This window comes from Homalodisca vitripennis, chromosome 1, assembly GCF_021130785.1.
Source record: "Homalodisca vitripennis isolate AUS2020 chromosome 1, UT_GWSS_2.1, whole genome shotgun sequence".
NCBI lineage: Eukaryota > Metazoa > Arthropoda > Insecta > Hemiptera > Cicadellidae > Homalodisca > Homalodisca vitripennis.
The window spans coordinates 234,106,654-234,125,558 of NC_060207.1; the positions used below are offsets into that span (position 1 = coordinate 234,106,654).

At 34.5% G+C, this 18,905-nt stretch overlaps 1 protein-coding gene across 1 annotated transcript in view; it reads left to right on the top strand.

Moving 5' to 3' along the window:
* LOC124353153 overlaps positions 1-18,905 on the top strand; it is a 52,529-nt gene that overhangs the window by 15,309 nt on the left and 18,315 nt on the right.

Consider the following 18,905-nt stretch of genomic DNA (forward strand, 5'->3'; position numbering starts at 1 on the left):
GGTTGCAATAAGTTACATTCAACATAACTAATCTGCAGGAGTGGTTCAAAGGACAGCAGTACAACAATTCATTTGGTATTAAACCTGCATTTACAACATTGAAGCAAGCCCAATTAGACTTCAAGGTCAGTTGAACATTAAAAGTCTGCCCGACAGATAGTAAACTAACCTCTAACTATTCTCATCGATGACACCATTTGAAACCATTTAACGTAACTGATTTGCATAATTTGTCCAAAGGAATATGTCATCACCAATATTCACCATAGTACAAAAGTTTGTATTAGTTTTACATCGACCTACGGTCATATTTCAGCATTGCTTAGCATTATCTTTAATTCTATTATACTTTAAAGAGGTAGAAGTACTTCAGAATAAATTTCGCGTGACAGGATTTTCTAAGGCTCCTCTTATTTACGGCGTCTGACATGACCGCAGAGGTTGACTGACGTGATTTTCTAAGCACATTGAACGTTTGAGCGCTTTGAAAAGCTGAGGCGTGCCGTGGCGTTTAAAATGCACCCGCGTGCACTTAGAAAACGCCTGTGGCAAGCGGTTCCTATACGCATTGAGTTAGATGGGACTTTTTATTCAAAGCGGTAGGGGTAGCTCCCCCCCCCCCCCGCTCTCACAGTACTACCAATCCAACCAACCTGACCTAGACTGTGGATCAGACCTACCCTAGGATAGAAGCACATGCAGCTAATTTCGTTTTAGAGACATATACTTTGAACAAACTGATAAATACAAGAGAAATTATTCCAGGGCCCTCAGTGATAGGCTTCACTAACGCTCATTTAATGAGGTTTCACGCAAAATTTCAAGTCTGTAGATCAATTTGCTCTCGAGATAATTATAGGCTTTGCTTACGCTCATCCAAATGCACCATCATCGAACTCAAATTTTAGTATGTAGAAATGAAATTGCATTCACAATTTCAATTCTACACCTTAATTTATCCTCGAGATTTTCTGTGGACATTTAGGCTTCGCTGACGCTCAGCCAAATCCCATGGGCGTGCAGAATCATCCACTTTAATATTGTTTATGTAAAAAAGAAATTTAATGCAAAATTATTAGTATATAGAAAATTTATTCTCGAGATGACAGACAGAAAGACAATACATTTTGCCAGCTCTCCTAGTCATAGGCTTCGCTAGCGCTCAGCCAATAACTTAGTTTGGCGGTATAGGTCTAGTTATATAAGATGCCCTGACTACGAATGCAGTAAAAAATGTTATCCCATTTCCAATCGCAATAAAATGATAATAGTGCATAATACAATTTGAATAATTCACTAATATTGAAAATTACAATATATTTATTTTTATTGAAAATTTTTAATGAAAATTACAAAGTAGTAAACTTTAATTAAACCACTTAAAGCCTTTGTTATGACGATGAATGGTATTCAGTGAAGCAACATTAAGTTTGGATTTTATTGATGATTCTGGTCCAGGAAGAAAATCTGGACGGATTCTTAAATTAGTTTAGCACCGCTAACAAAATGATTGTTATCAATCTGGAATCCAGATGACTGTCATACTGGTTTCTTTAAAAAGCCTCGGTTTGAAAGGATAATAGGGTTTCCAACATTTTCCGTCGTCATATGTTACAAAATGTATAAAACAAAAGCAAACATATCCGAAATTCTGTTATCCATACAAACCTACCATCGTCATTAAAAAACTTTAACCAAAGATCCTTGATTTGTGGCCCATGAGCTTTTTGAAATACGAATACATCAAATAATATTTAAAGAATACAAATCAAATAAATACAAAAACCACTGTAACTGTTATTCATATTTCATGCTTTCGGTTTTACAGTAACATTGTTCATTCACCCAACACCACCACTCACAAATAACAGTGACAGCGGGGTACGGAGGCTGTTCCAGATGAGGAGCTGTTTCGACCGATCCCGTTACCTGGGACCACAGTGTTGTGTTGAGTGATCTCCGTCAACAGTTTACACACACTAGGCGCTCGCACCACTGCGCTATAAACACACTGACACATTCACACTCTATTTCGGAACAATAATGCCACTACAACCGTTACAATGATGTTCTTCTCCGCATTGTCACTCGTGTTTGTCAGTTAGTTTCGTGAGTGTCATGTGTTTTCTTTTAAGACTAGTATTTTCTGGATCTCACTTTGACGTTTTTGTGAGTTGACATCAACTCTCTAACGAGCGTTTTGTTATAGTTGTGAGAGATTACCGACGCTAACTGATGTCCCGAAAGTTTCATACTTTCTTAATGATATTTTAATGTTTCGACACATAAAAGTGAAACTCTTCACAAAACTAAGGAATAAAAAGTACTTTCTTCGCCAAGGATGACTTTTCCATTGTTGGGAGTTCACCATTAACTATTATTATGAATAATCAAGTTGATCAGTGTGTATGGCATGGAAAAAAAGAGAGGGAAAATAAACTTAAAAAAAAATTATGGTTGCCTGTAAAGTCGGTTTTACGGGCGAAGATTTTACGTGACAACGTCTTTTTCTCGGTAGAATATTTATTGATATGAATATTATTAAATTGCACAATAGGAACAAGGAATTGAATGAAAATAAGAATTGCACAAATTTTAACTATAGAAATATATTTTGTTTACTAAAACATTGTACATAATTTGAAATTAATTAAAATTTGTTATTGTAAATGGTAAAGTTGAATAAAACATTTACTAAAATTGGAATTTGAAATTCTTGCTAAACACAGTTAAATTCTAACTCCGCGCGTGGTGATTGGTCGGTTTAGTTCGTTTGTTTGGTCGCACTGTTATGACAGGTTAGAGGTTATAATTTGTTATTTTAAATGTTTGACTAGCAATACGCGCTGTTTCTTCTCAATCGACTGAATTACGATTGATTGCAGAGTGATTTAAACTAATAATTTACTTAACACTATCAACATTTGTCAATAGTATGACATAACCTATAAACTCAGTTTCTCAACTTTTGTGTCAATCTAACAATTAATCAATCAATCATAGTTTACGATAATGAAATATCAGTGTACAATTATTTACCTTTATTGTTGTAGTTGTTGTAAATGACGAATCTAAGCACTCCACATTTTCACGAATAAACATAGTTATCTGCTTTATCCCGTGCGGCGGACCCACTGGACGGGCATCGTAACGTTACCGGGCGTTACACTTTTTCATGAGTGACTCCGAGCCGCAACCTAATTTAAGACGTTGTCACGTCAAAAAGCAGTTGCATAATTGTTGCCTTTTAAACGTTTTATAAAAAAAAAAACTTATTAAGTATGAATCATAGTGGTGTTTTATTTTATTTTATTTTGTTGTAAATTGATTCTGATTCTAAGAACCCTTTTACCTTAAAGGAGTAAACAATTTGTATTAAAACCTCACTTGTGTCACATAATCTTTAAGTTATCTCTACCAAACACGAAGGTTGTTCATTTTTGGTAATTGTACTCACAGAATGTGTTCTTACTATCCAAAGCACGGTTTGATAAACAAAAACTAAAAGGAATCCATAGTTTTGTCAGAACCCAAACTTCATTTTATAAAATGGTTATGTCTCATAAATACATTTAAATTATACATAACTTTACTTACGTTTATTTCTATCCGTATTTTTTAATTTTCTTAAGTTAATTTCTACGAAAATATTAAGGACATCTAAGACTTTATAACGGACTTGTGATGTATAGGACGTCAACGATACATGTTCAATAAATAATAATAACTATTAAACTGGTTTTTAAAATTTTAAACACAGTCTTTGCTTTTTAATGAAATGCATTTTGTATAAAGGTGTGAAAACACTATCACCATTAGAGAAGACGCGATAGACATAATAAAAATGCAAATGCCTTGTTGGAAGAAATTTGAATGAACGTTTGACAGTGTTATTAGTTGACGTTTGAAAGAATGAGTTTGAAAGAAAAACTCATGGAAAAAGACTACCATCGTTATTCCAAATAAATATCCGAAATACAAAATCGTTATTTTTTTTGAGTTTACATTCCTCCCTGAATAGGGAACTATTTTAGTAACTATATCTATATTTTGAATTTGAATTTCTTGGAGCTTAGAAACGAGAATTTACACTTTGTTTATAAAACAAATATCTGTTATAAAGTAAATCTGTTTATAAAACATACTTGGAATGTATGTAATATTTCATCAATGTTTACATTCTGTTACTTTATTTAACCGTCTATTGTTGTAATTAATGCAAATTTAGAATTAAAAAGAAATAATGTAAAGTTTAAAAAAATGGATCATAACTTTGTACTAAGCTGTAATAATTGCATTAAAGCGACCGTTATTGTGAAATGCAATTTTTGTTATGTATAACTGAGTATATCATAATACTGTTTCAACATGGCAACCACTTGGAGCACTTCAATTATTTGATTGAGTGATGTTCAAACTATAACCATGCTGAAAGTTAATGGCGGGTGATGTACTCAATAGAAATTAAATTTATCAACAAAACAAACAAACGTTCGCAGTATAATGCTTGGAGTCATTAAAACAGAAGGTCCATACATGTGTATAACCTTGATGTACGATAAACTAGGCAGAATCGCCGTGGCTGCAGTTTACACATGGCTAATGGCGTCTATTAGTCACCTTGTAGGCTGTTAATGATACACAATGGAGTTTAATACTGCGGGATACACTGTACACGAACACCGTGGCTACAGTTTATACATGGCTATTGGAGTCTATTAGTAAACTTGTAGAGGATTAATGATACACAATGGAGTTTAATACTGCGGGATACACTGTACACGAACATCGTGGCTACAGTTTATACATGGCTATTGGAGTCTATTAGTAAACTTGTAGAGGATTAATGATACACAATGGAGTTTAATACTGCGGGATACACTGTACACGAACATCGTGGCTACAGTTTATACATGGCTATTGGAGTCTATTAGTAAACTTGTAGAGGATTAATGATACACAATGGAGTTTAATACTGCGGGATACACTGTACACGAACATCGTGGCTACAGTTTACACATGGCTATTGGAGTCTATTAGTAAACTTGTAGAGGATTAATGATACACAATGGAGTTTAATACTGCGGGATACACTGTACACGAACATCGTGGCTACAGTTTATACATGGCTATTGGAGTCTATTAGTAAACTTGTAGAGGATTAATGATACACAATGGAGTATAATACTGCGGGATACACTGTACACGAACATCGTGGCTACAGTTTATACATGGCTATTGGAGTCTATTAGTAAACTTGTAGAGGATTAATGATACACAATGGAGTATAATACTGCGGGATACACTGTACACGAACATCGTGGCTACAGTTTATACATGGCTATTGGAGTCTATTAGTAAACTTGTAGAGGATTAATGATACACAATGGAGTTTAATACTGCGGGATACACTGTACACGAACACAGTGGCTACAGTTTATACATGGCTAATGGAGTCTATTAGTCACCTTGTAGAGGATTAGTGATACACAATGGAGTTTAATACTGCGGGAAACACTGTACACGAACATCGTGGCTACAGTTTATACATGGCTATTGGAGTCTATTAGTAAACTTGTAGAGGATTAATGATACACAATGGAGTATAATACTGCGGGATACACTGTACACGAACATCGTGGCTACAGTTTATACATGGCTATTGGAGTCTATTAGTAAACTTGTAGAGGATTAATGATACACAATGGAGTATAATACTGCGGGATACACTGTACACGAACATCGTGGCTACAGTTTATACATGGCTATTGGAGTCTATTAGTAAACTTGTAGAGGATTAATGATACACAATGGAGTATAATACTGCGGGATACACTGTACACGATACACAGTGGCTGCAGATTACACATGGCTAATGGAGTCTATTAGTCACCTTGTAGATTATTAGTGATACACAATGGAGTTTAATACTGCGGGATACACTGTACACGATACACAGTGCCTGCAGATTACACATGGCTAATGGAGTCCATTAGTCACCTTGTAGAGGATTAGTGATACACAATGGAGTTTAATACTGCGGGATACACTGTACACGATACACAGTGCCTGCAGATTACACATGGCTAATGGAGTCCATTAGTCACCTTGTAGATTATTAGTGATACACAATGGAGTTTCATACTGCGGGATACACTGTACACGATACACAGTGCCTGCAGTTTACACATGGCTAATGGAGTCCATTAGTCACCTTGCAGATTATTAGTGATACACAATGGAGTTTGATACTGCGGGATACACTGTACACGATACACAGTGCCTGCAGATTACACATGGCTAATGGAGTCCATTAGTCACCTTGCAGATTATTAGTGATACACAATGGAGTTTGATACTTACACTGTGCAGTGGCATGGCTAATGGAGTCCATTAGTCACAGTTTGATACTGCGGGATACACTGTACACACAGTGCCTGCAGTTTACACATGGCTATTTCACATGTATATATCTACCCTATGAAAATAATAATTAATGGGAGATTCATAATTTAGAATGTGTACCTAATTGAACGCAAAATATATATTCATCCAAGTAGCTTCAATGAATACTTGTACTATATGAATACGAACACAGCTCTTGAATATTTTATTTGAATACTATTAGTGCATACTAATGAATACTGTACGTTTGAATTCGATTCCTCCAGAGAATTGTATTAATTTCAAAAGTATTCGAATTAATTTTTACGTATTCGAATATGTGAATACTCGGGCTGTATTCGAATACTATTCGATTCTCTCATCACTAGAACCGTTTTGTCTAGGACATTTTTTTAACTTCTGAGTTATTTTCCTTAAAACTTATTTTTCTGAAGACATGAAATTTTATTAATGAAATATGAAAATTGGATGTTTTTTTAACAAACCATTACTTCACGATATACAATTTTTATGAATAAAAATACATGTCGCTCCGTTTGGTCGTATCTCATGCAAATAAATGCTGTAAAAATTACACACCCTTAATCTTTTTTATGAACCTGAGTACAAGATAACCCTAAATGTTACTTTAAATGTCTACAAATTCTTCTTGGAATTACCAATTTTTTAATTATTTTTGTCTTTAAGAAGAGTATATTAAAAAGCTTTTTATAAAACATTTACTGAATAAAAAAATTAACCAAGCCCTCTCCACCGAAATGACAAATCTAAGTATGGTTCTTAGAGTACCAGAGCGTGGCACATTCGTACAGAGAGAACGGGTTGTGTAGTTACCACCCTGTACCGGTAGTTACATTGTTACCAATTAGTACCGAGTTGAGTGGTATACTGTCGCGATACCTCAGGAGATACGGTACTCAAGTGACTAGATAATAGTCAGTCCTGTCACAGTAGTGGTACATGCGCCTTGACATTCTCCACTCTCTATTCTATACTCGGGATCAGGATCTACTCGGGATTTATTGACATTGTTGTCTCGGGAGATTGAAAATAAGTACTTGCAATAAATCTATAACCAGTCAGAAACAATTCTTCAAATTGTAAATAGTATTTCCGGCTCATTCGGAAGAAGTTGGTATGTTTTGTGACTACTGAAATAGACCTATGATAAAATTGATTTTAAAAGTTTATAACAAAAAGTTTAAGGGAATGTTATGAACATTCCACAACATTTTTTGTTACTCTCTAGGTTCATAAATAACGGAATGGTGATATTTTTAAAGTTTGAACGGCTGCCGTATTAAAACTAAATATAAATTTACAATAAATAAATATAAATTTATAAACTGCGAACCAAACTGACCAACAAACTTAAGCGATATATAGAATTTTTGGACTTTTTGTGGCAGTTACCGTTACTACAAGCCTCGTTATGTATATAATATACAGGGTGTAACAAAAATGTAATTAATTGGTTATGCATTTTCAGATTTTATGTGTGATTCTAAGCCAAAAATGAAGAATAGCTTTGATCCAATTTCCACTTTATTTAGCCGCTAGTCGTCATTTTGTATTTATTTTATTGACAAATTATTATCTCTAAAACTACGAAAGGTAAAGAAACCAAATTTGGCACATACGTTTGAAAAGGTAAGAGGAGGAAAAATAATTAATTGTGTTATTCAAAATTTAAGTCAAATGACAAAACAACTGTATAGTTTTAAATCAAATGTACAAAACAATCAGTACAATTTGGAGAATTTTACTGCCTAAGATCAACTGGCTAGTCATACTTTCGTGTTTTCTATTCAGCTGTTTGTTTTTCAACTATATTGTATAAATGTCGTTTGATTTTGTCTCCTAAAGCCGTGTCTTTCTACTATAAAACATTGTTCCATGCACACAAACACTAAAAAATGCACTTAATCAAAACAAAACACAAATTATTACAACTGAACTACAGAGTACAGGTCACAATATGTCTGCACTCACCGGCCAACCAAATAGAACTGACCGGAGGCCAATGGTGATCGTCACGGCAGAAACAAGATGGCGGAAAAAAGGCGGGACGGGATAGAACGATAAGCAGTACTTAATTTTCGGTGAACAATGGAGCAAATTATTGAAAAAGATACTATTCATGCTAGGTTGTGGCCATTACGGGCTGCATTTTAATCTGAGGCCTTCCACAGAGTTCTCTTTCCCTCGTTTCTAGGACAAGCTGAAATGTCATGTGCAGGCGGGCGCGGACGTGACAGATGTGTTTTACTGTGCTGTACGTGCGTGGTGCGGGAGAGGTTATGTAGCGGTACTAAGGTCGACGTTTGCTCACGACCCGCTCGGAACTCAGAGGTACAGGACCTTTTGTAGAGTTGTAAAATAATGCGGCCGAGTGAATAAAACGCTATTCAACTCTAAAGAACAGTTTGAGAGCAACACCGTTAGACGCACAGCGAGCGAGAGCGGTTACGATCGAGAGTACCGGTTACCCAAACAAGGAACGGAACCGGGGTCTCGGTCACGGTCCGTGTCACGGTTCACCGGGCACCCACGGTCCTCAGCTGTTCGTGGTTAATAAGTAGTGTTTTGAGCTAGGCTGCATGAAGAAAAGGCAAGTCTGACGCAGAGCAAAGTCAGATTACGTCAGAAGGCCATGTACAGGACGGAAATCGATACTGCACAAATAAGACAAACGTGTAACCTTATGCTTCACGTTATGCTACACTTACAATACAATAAAAAGTATTAATTACATATTAAATTTATTAATACAAAATAATTTCATTTATTAATTTAAATTGTTTAAAATACAGTTTAACAAATAATAATAAAAATATGAGAACAAAATTAAAATACATCGCAGTACAAAATCTTTTAACAAAGATGAATTAATTAGAATATATATACAGTATATATAAAGTAAAATTTCTTAGCCATTTTAAGTATATACAGGGTGGCTATGACCTAGTGTTAAAATTTGTTGTGGGTGATAATACAGCATAAATGCAACTCAACTCAAATTACTATTTGTATTACTCATACACACGCAGAGAAAAATTATTTCAGTTTCTTCATAAAAACATGAACATTTCGCCAAATTTGTAAAATTACTATAAAGTTTCGACACATTACTCGAATATTATTACTACCATTGCATTCTAAATTAAATTTTGGGTAACCATGGATAACTTTTAATGGGTGTGAATCTCAAAAAATATGAATTAAATCGAATGAAACTTTTTTTTAAATAGCTGACATTCACAATTCTTTATAAAAATGCTAGAGAATAGTAAATTTTTAAAACCTAAGCTTTCAGAAAATATGATAAATCGTTATATTTTTTATCATTTAAGTGAGTTTCAATAGGGCAAAACACGATATGATCAAAATTTTATTAGCAAAGCACAACTGGTTATAGATCCCTGAATATTGATAATACAAATTAATAAGTTAGACATAGAGTTTTTTTTATTAAATAAAGTTACATACCAGTGTAGAGTTTCATTTGAGTTTATTTCCAAAATGTCCTCCGTTCTCTCTTATGCAGACTCTGGTTCTCTTTCGCATTGCTCCAATAGTAACTTTATGGCTTAGCTTTTCACTAATTTTATGTGCTGCAACTTGGATCGTTTTCAAAAGTTCCTCTTCGTTATTTACAGGAGTTGTATACATCTCAGACTTAAAGAATCCCCATACTATGGGGTTGAGATCAGGATACTTGCATTTTAATTTAAATAGCCATTTTAATAGTTAAATCAAGCTATTGCCACGTTTATAAATTTATTTATATGTATGGTTTATATCCGTATATTTAGTTCAACCAATTTTGGAGGCCAAACAACTTATTTAAAAAATTGCAGGTATAAGGAACAGAACCTTCTCAACCTTCCAAGTTGGATAGTAGTATTTAACTAATTTCAGACTTCAGTAGTAAAATGAGAAGCGCCATCTTGTTGATAAATAATATCTTGGCGGTGTATAGGGCCGAACACATCCAACATTTGAGGCAAATTGGTGGGCAAGAAGTTTAGATACATATCTCCAGCTAAACTCCCGTGAAAAATACGAGGTCCCAAGAAACGATAGCCAATCACATCTGCTTAAACATTATATACCAAATTTTCTTAATCTGATTATTCGTTTAATTAGTCTATTGTCACTTACACAAATTTAATAATACATGTTAAACGTCGTTTGACAAGTATTTGGCCTTCCGATCATATGTTAGTTTGCTTATTTAAAAAATATGTGACAGAAAAGGTCAAATACAAAATACCTAACTGAATCGTAAAAAGTGAGGGCTCTGTGGTGTAGTGGTAGAATGCTCGCCCGGTAAGTGAGAGACCCGGATTCGAGTCCCGGCGGAGCAGGTACTTTTTGCGATTCAATTTTTATTAATAGTTAAATAACCAGCTATTGCCACGTTTATAAATTTATTTATATGTATGGTTTATATCCGTATATTTAGCTCAACCAATTTTGGAGGCCAAACAACTTTATTAAAAAAGAATAGAATGAAGGATAAATTGCGTTATAGTCGTCCAAGTAACATAGGTTGTTCCCATTCATACTGATATCAGTGCCGGGTTAAGACGAAGGAAAAAGGAACTAGTCTTGAAGGAAAAGAGGATCGGAGATAAGTCTTTCCAACTGCTGCTTGTAAACTCGTCTTATTAGAACGGTGTAATTCCCTTGTTACTAAATTATGTATGACCAAGTTCGACTTAAGAATGAGTTGAATCTGTGCACTTATTTACGTTATCAGAGAGATGATTGATATCACTAACTTGAGCAGGAAGTTGTTCAAATGTGACGGTTATTTCGTAAATATTTTATAGATGTGTAATTTTTCCTTTATTACAAGCAAGGATTTCTGATTTACTTTAATACTCATTGAAATTGAGTTTGATCATCCTGCTGTGGGTATAATACGGGTAGAAGTGTAGGAGTGCATTGAACATATGAACAATCGCAATTTAACTCTTCACATTAACACGATGCCCATTCTAACTGGTCATTGGATATTAACGATTTCCGGGTACCGTAGAGTTAATTCTGATTTCTAAATAGCTAACAAAGTTCTGTTACATGAGAATTAGTGACAGATCAGAAATTAACAGGATAAAAATCATCTATTAGGGTACCAAAGGGCAAATCATAAAATGCCTAAATTATGAAATTCCAAATCCAATCAACGCCAAAACTAATAGTTGCTAAAATGATGAAGATGTACTGATTGTAAAAAAGTTACCATAGAAACCTCAAATAAATATTTGTTATATCCAAATTTCGATCTGGTTTCACATAAAATTGTTTGTATTATGGCGCAACTTATAATTAAAGGAAAAACTTCATAAATTTATATTACAATGGGTATATTTATATCATCATCGGCTACAAGCAGATACTGGAGGTGCTCTGCTCGCCTAACCTCCACTCTCGATGATAGAGAAAACATTGTTGTGCAAAAAGACGGTGATGTGGAATCCCACAATCATGCTCCAAATCCAGAGGAAGTTCATGCTCTTCTATAACTAACGAGCATGAAGAGGCATGCGTCCGAACACACGGAAGAGCCTCCCAGCAGAATTATGAGACGTTTGCAAGATGCTCCCATAGCAGTTCTAACTCAACTTCCCAAAAGAGGAAATATTCGTAAACAAATTCAGCTTGAGCGCTTAAAAGATTTACTTCAAATCCACCATTAAATGAAGACTTAGAAGAAATTCCAGACAGGTATCGAATAACTAAAAATATAATGTTTTATTGTTGGCATTTTACTTTTAGTTTGGTACTTCCGTTCTGGCACTTTGGTAGTATAGCAAAATCATCAGTTGGATTCATCGCAGTAGACTTCTTTCCCGGAAGTGTGTGATTACACGTATAACGAAGAGAGCAGGTAGGATATGTAATTGTATCGACTGAGATGCGTGTCATGACGTCATGGTGGTCGCAGAGGCTTCACGAAATTATTAGTTAGTCTGGCTTCCTGTGGAGAGCGCGCCAAACACTTTCACCTGTCTGTGCTGGAGCTGGTCTGGACTGTTTTACAGTTTTGTATCAAGGTATTATTTTTAAGCAAATTCTTATCAAATTGGAGTTATACATTATTTTTCCATCTTTTTTAACCTTTTCCCAACTAAACGGACATTAAATGTCCCAAAAAGTCTTTTTTTGTTCTCTTAGAACAAGAACCTTAGAAAATTGCATCTAGTCGTATAAGGACCTTTGCGCTGCTTCCGGAGGGATATTTTGGATGGGTAAGGTTGGGAGTAGGGGCCGCCTCCTTTTGAGATTCATGAGGAAAAGTTTAGGGCACTAATCTCAAGCCTCACCTAGGAAGCTAGATCGGAACCTGCCTCTCCAGTCAAAGCAGGCAGGGCACATCCTTATGACTAGGCTGGCAAGAACCTTTGACTCTTAGGGAACAAATACACCAACTCCAACAGTCTCTCGCAGTAGACTAGACCTATCGAATTACCCTTGCACCCCAGAATCTCGACATTTGCTGTTAGTGATGTGCCGCTCTTGGACATCCATAATGTTGACCAAATTTAAGTGACACATCGGTTTTTTACTGTACCCAGTGGTAGGTGCAACTGAAAGGTATAAACCAGCCAGAAGTGGCTCTCTGGGAAAACGCAGAACTTAGTATCAAACAAAATTTAACTACTCGATATGAAATCTTTCTCATTATATCTTGTCACATATCCTCTATTGCCACATTCACATTTTTCTTTGGTGTTTAGTTTCATAGCATTGATTAAGTAATAAAAGTCCCGGTGATGTTGAGGGGAAAGAGGGGGATTGCAACCTAAGATCTTTCACTTTTTATCTCAAACTTTAACATAAGACCTAATGCACGTCATTTAAGGGTCTTTATGTCTTTTATACCAATAAAAATCTTGTGGCTTTTTATTACATTTGCTTTGAAAAATACAAATTTACGTACCATAAAAGTCAGTTACTCAAGATTTTTAAACTGAGAGGACAACGTTGCACATCCAGTTAAATCTAATGAAGACCAAAAATATTGATTATATATTTAATAATAAATAAAACTTATGAAAATTCAATTCCAGTTTAGTCATAATTTGGCAATATCAAATAATGCATGGATTAAACACATAACAACAGTCTGGGCATTACTGGTGTAAATAGTTAATAAGTAATTTTGAACATTGGATGTGCTATCCATAAGGTTGCCCAGATTTAAGTGACACATCGGTTTTTGCTGTGCCCAGTGTGGGTTCAACTGGAAGGATAAGCCAGCCAGAAGCGAACCCTCCTGGGGAACCCAAAATGTTATAGATAAATGTCATTGCTTGAGCGTTATGCGGTAACATTACAACTTTTAACCGGCCGACAGTGTGGTTTTGTTGTAAAATAAAATCATTAATTTTAATGAATATATTTTTCAGTCATTAAATATATTAAATATTTTAATTTTATAGTTTTAAAGGTTACTTAGATAACTAGAATAAACAACCAATCATACACAGAAAATCAACTGTGAGTTAAATTGATTTTTGGTTACTAATGACGTAAACTGCCCGTCATCAGTCATTACCAATGACTACCAAACTATTTACCAAACAATTACCAAACTGGTTCTTAATTTTTGGAGTAAAAAAATATTCCCGATATTGATTATTTTGGCATTTTGGCATTTGTCTATAATATTATATAGATGATCTATTAAAATATAACATGTCCATTTGTTGTGCATCTGTTATTTGTTTTTATTAATTTCCGCCTGAAATGACGTTGTTCTTTTCTGAAAGTTTTAAACTTTATGGAGAACATACTCAGTGAAAGTAAAAATAAAGTGATGGATGGAAACTGATGAAGAAATTTTGAGTGAAAGTGGTGAAGAAATGTAAGACAAGGCCTAATCATCTACAAACGCATCTACAAAGGCATCTACAAACGTGGGAATGCCCAATGCAAGCTAGTGATCCACATAATTTTGTTTTTAGTGGTAGATCTGGCATAAACACAATTGTTGCTAGGCAAGTAAATACTTAAAATATAAAATAATAAAATACAATCTTTGTTATATGGTAGATTAATATTTTTAATTGTTGCTAAGCTCCCATACAATGATTTCCACTGCGAAATGAAAAATTAATTTGGCCCAAGGCAAAAAATACTTAAATTTAATTAGTGGGCAATGGTAAAATACATTTATTTTTTGTAACTTTTGAACAATTTTAAGGTTGGTAGCAAATTTTAGAACCACTCTGTTTAGGAATTGTCGGTAAAGCGAACGATAAATATACATTAAGACGAATGAAGAAGGTAGAAGACAGCGCATTTACATTTCCTCATTTTTATCATTACGCCAATTATAAGAGACAAAAGAATTCTTTAGCAAATAAATTCACCCAGGTGGAAATTATACGCAGCCGACCTCAGCTGGCGTCTGACGGAAGTAATTTGTGGATAAAAGCAGTTCCGCACTCGCTTTCTTTGGCCGAGAAGAGATTAATAAATAGAGAAACATTAAATGGTGATTAACGGAACAATTACGGTAATGGAGGCAGGCGGGAGTTGTGCCTGCAGGATCGTGCTCTTGGAGTTAAGGGAGTTAATAACCTCGGGTGTTTAATATAGGGCGGCAGTAAAGTGCGAACATATGGCTGCCATTGTGACACCTTGTGTGTTCTTTCATTGTTTGCTGCGAAACTTCTCGCTGATTAATGCTGTCGCTGTTTTCAACTTAAATAAATTATGTTGAATGTGGTTGGTGGGAGCTTTTTGTTATTGATTTGACATTCAGACCAGGAAACTTTTCAGGTTAGGATCGAGTTGTTATTTTTTGCACTGGAAAATGTGCCTTGCCGGTCTGGAGATTCGAACACGGGCCTCTTAGCGATAAGATGAAACACTAACCACTTTGTAATGAGAATGGTGAGGTACTGTCTTATTCGTGAAATTCTCTGGAATGGTCACTGTATAGATCGACCATTGTAGACCTGAAACGCTATAAAAGTTAAACTGATAAGCTAACCACTTCGTTAACGAGAACGGCGAGGTATTGTCTTATTTGTGATATTCTCTGGAATGGTCACTGTATAGATCGATCTGAAACGCTAGAACGATTAAACTAAAACGCTAACCACTTCGTTAACGAGAACGGCGAGGTATTGTCTTATTTGTGATATTCTCTGGAATGGTCACTGTATAGATCGATCTGAAACGCTAGAACGATTAAACTAAAACGCTAACCACTTCGTTAACGAGAACGGCGAGGTATTGTCTTATTTGTGATATTTTCTGGAATGGTCACTGTAGAACGATTTAGGCAATGTCTTATCAGTCCTTATTCCGATTAGCTGAATCTTTAACCATTGCTATGACGGAAGACGAAATATTGTCCTATGTGTAACATATTTTTATAAAATTTGGAGCTGTCTCTGTAGGCAAAAATTCCCTGCACAACTGGGAATTTGAAGGTCCTCAGGATGATAAGCTAAATCGCTAACCATTTATCTACCATGCAATACGAGATTGTTGTATTTGTGTTACCCCCCCCCCCGCACCACCAGCGGAGCGGTCACTGTAGACTACATTCACACAGTTTAGCATGTGAAAGGTAGACTAACGGTCGCGTCTACCTCTACCACTCAGAAGAACCCGCTTTGTCCTCTAAGCGTTCCCACAGGTCGTTGATTACTTGTCTTTGTCTAGTATACAGTTACAGTGCACGTCTCTGCCTTCAGTTTCCATTAGGTCATTTGTAGAGGAACGTACTTTGTTAGTGGTCAATTCCTACTTTGAGAATTATTACAGAGTGTGCCAACAATGAGAGCTGCGTCCTCTCTTATTCTTTACTGTAATGTATTCCGTATCTTGCCAGTTACTAACGAGGGTAAATGAAACTATAGGTCTACATACCACTCGCTAGATAATCTTGTTTCATATAATTTGTTTCGTGAAATAACCGTTCCAGAGAACACATTTCGTCATTCGTTTAGCAAGGTCCAAATATATTAGGAACTATGTGTTTGGGACGATTATATTCTGAAGGAAACAGGATTTTTCCGGACATTTGCCAGTACATTGTTCAGTGGTACAAAAACATCAGTAACACTACGTTTCGAGATCTGCAATCTGATCTCTTCTTCAGGTAAATAACTAGCCTCACACATAATTACAAACTAGATTAAAATAAACAAATCATACCAGAGCGTTGTGACACGCGTAAGTCAGGAATCACAACCAACATGTTGAATGTCAACTTCACTAACTCTATAAAATATGCACTTAATAATAAACAAAACACAACACCAATTATTAAAATCTGAACTACAGAATACAGGTCATAGTAGGTCTGCATTCGCCAACCAACCACCTACGACTGACCAGGGGCCAGAACTCAATATGGAACAAAAAACTAATTTTTACGTTCTTACCGACTTTATACCTCCGGTGGGGGATGGCCTACGAGAAGTCAGTAGATAGTTTTCAATATAAACATAGATTGATATGCACATCACAATGTATGTGGCCATTTAAGATCTTTGAAAGCAAAAAAATGCCGCAAAAGGCACTTTAAAAGGATCATTAATTAAACAATGACGACTATTTAAAACAGTTAAAAATTAGCTGTAAAATTAAGCAGAAAAATTTGGAATCGATAAGGTCTAAATAAACAAACATTATGTATTTAAAGCTAATGGCTAGTTATTTTTTGTAATCAAAAAATGTGAATTGAGTCATAATTTTTTTAAGAGCTCCTTCTCTTTGAATTTCTACTGAAATTATTAAAACAAGGAAATAAATAATATCTTCCTCATAAACAGATCATTTTGATAAAAGGATAGTTATTGCTATCTGATTTGGGAATCCTTATCTAAAGATTGGAATGTTCTTAGAAACTACTTACTTTCTCGATAAATAGAACTTTGCCCATTGGTTGAACAATAACAACAAATTAAGGTTTTTCCATGTCAAGAATAAATGTATAAATAATAATACAAATGCTCGATTCAATGATACAATTAATAATAAAGGTAGGACTAAAGCGTCTCGACTTTTCAGCACCCCTGTATATTTTATTGATGCAAACTGAACCAAAATTAATATAAAGATAGCGTTTCAATGCTGATTCAAAATTTGACAATTTTATAGACATCTATCAACTAAACTAAACTAAACGTATCATAAAAGAAAAAAAATTTTAAATTCTTTAAAATTTATAATAACACGAACCATAAAATGAATTTGTACATTTACTGACCAATTTAAACACAAGTCAATACCTTTATTTATATGGTGTTAATTATAATTCACGAAACATTTCTTTCATAAGACTTACTAAGTCTTACTTTAGTTTTACTCTTAATTCACCAATATAACACCACAAATATACTCTATCTATATAACATATATTATTAAATAATATCTACAGAATAGACGAATGTCAGTATTTACTTGGTTTATAAGTAAGCTGTCTATTTATTACATAGAGACTAATCGCATGTATTCCTAGAAAAGGTCGATTAGCGAAGACAATTATCTTCATCCTAGTTTTTCATCTTCATTCATACGTAATTGACTAGGTAGTGTTGATCTAAGAACCTTGATCTTCAGGCGAAGGCCACGCCAAGCTATTGTTTGTTCAGTTACCAACAGTTAACTGTTAGTAATATGATGGCTTACAGGATTGCATAGAATGTACATTGGCACTACTCCATAAAAAATCATATGGTAAACCAAGTGTTTACTATGTATATGTATATATATATATATATATATATATATATATATATATATATATATATACACACACAAAGTGTCCCAGAACTCTATACAAATATTTTCGGGTATTACTATTCTTGGACCAAAGAAAAACTAAAATATCATATTAAATTTTCGAAAACTCAATAATTACCCGAGTAGCCGCCATTTTGTTTTTTTCACTTAAAATTTTTAAATTTGAGATCGGCTTGTAGTAAAAATTTGAAATTTAATATTTAGCTTTATACGAGTAATTTAAAGACCTATTTAAACACCTAATTACAGAAAAATTCAATTGTTGAGAAGCTTTATTTTCGAAATGTCGGCTTTATAAATCTTTAAACGTAAATATCTCAAACATAACATATGATAAAAAGTCACATTTATTACATTTTGGTTAGACAATTTAATTACAAATCCAACGATACTAAGTGTAAGAATATCGGTTGATAGTTTAGGGAGATAATGCGCTTTAAAAAACCGAATCCTAAACACTATCTATCCAGTGCTATTATGTAGCAGCATTGTTTTTGAGCCACAACAATCAGCTGTTTTACTTTTAGCTGTGGATAGTTTTTTTTTAAGCAAAGCCGTCTGCTCAAAGAATATTGTTAATTTATAAAGTCCTGGGTGGTATTTTGTTAAAAAAAATGTGATCATTATTGTCAAAATTAGGTTTATTTATTTGATAGTGATTGACAGTTCATTTAAAACACACACACACACACACACACACACACACACACACACACACA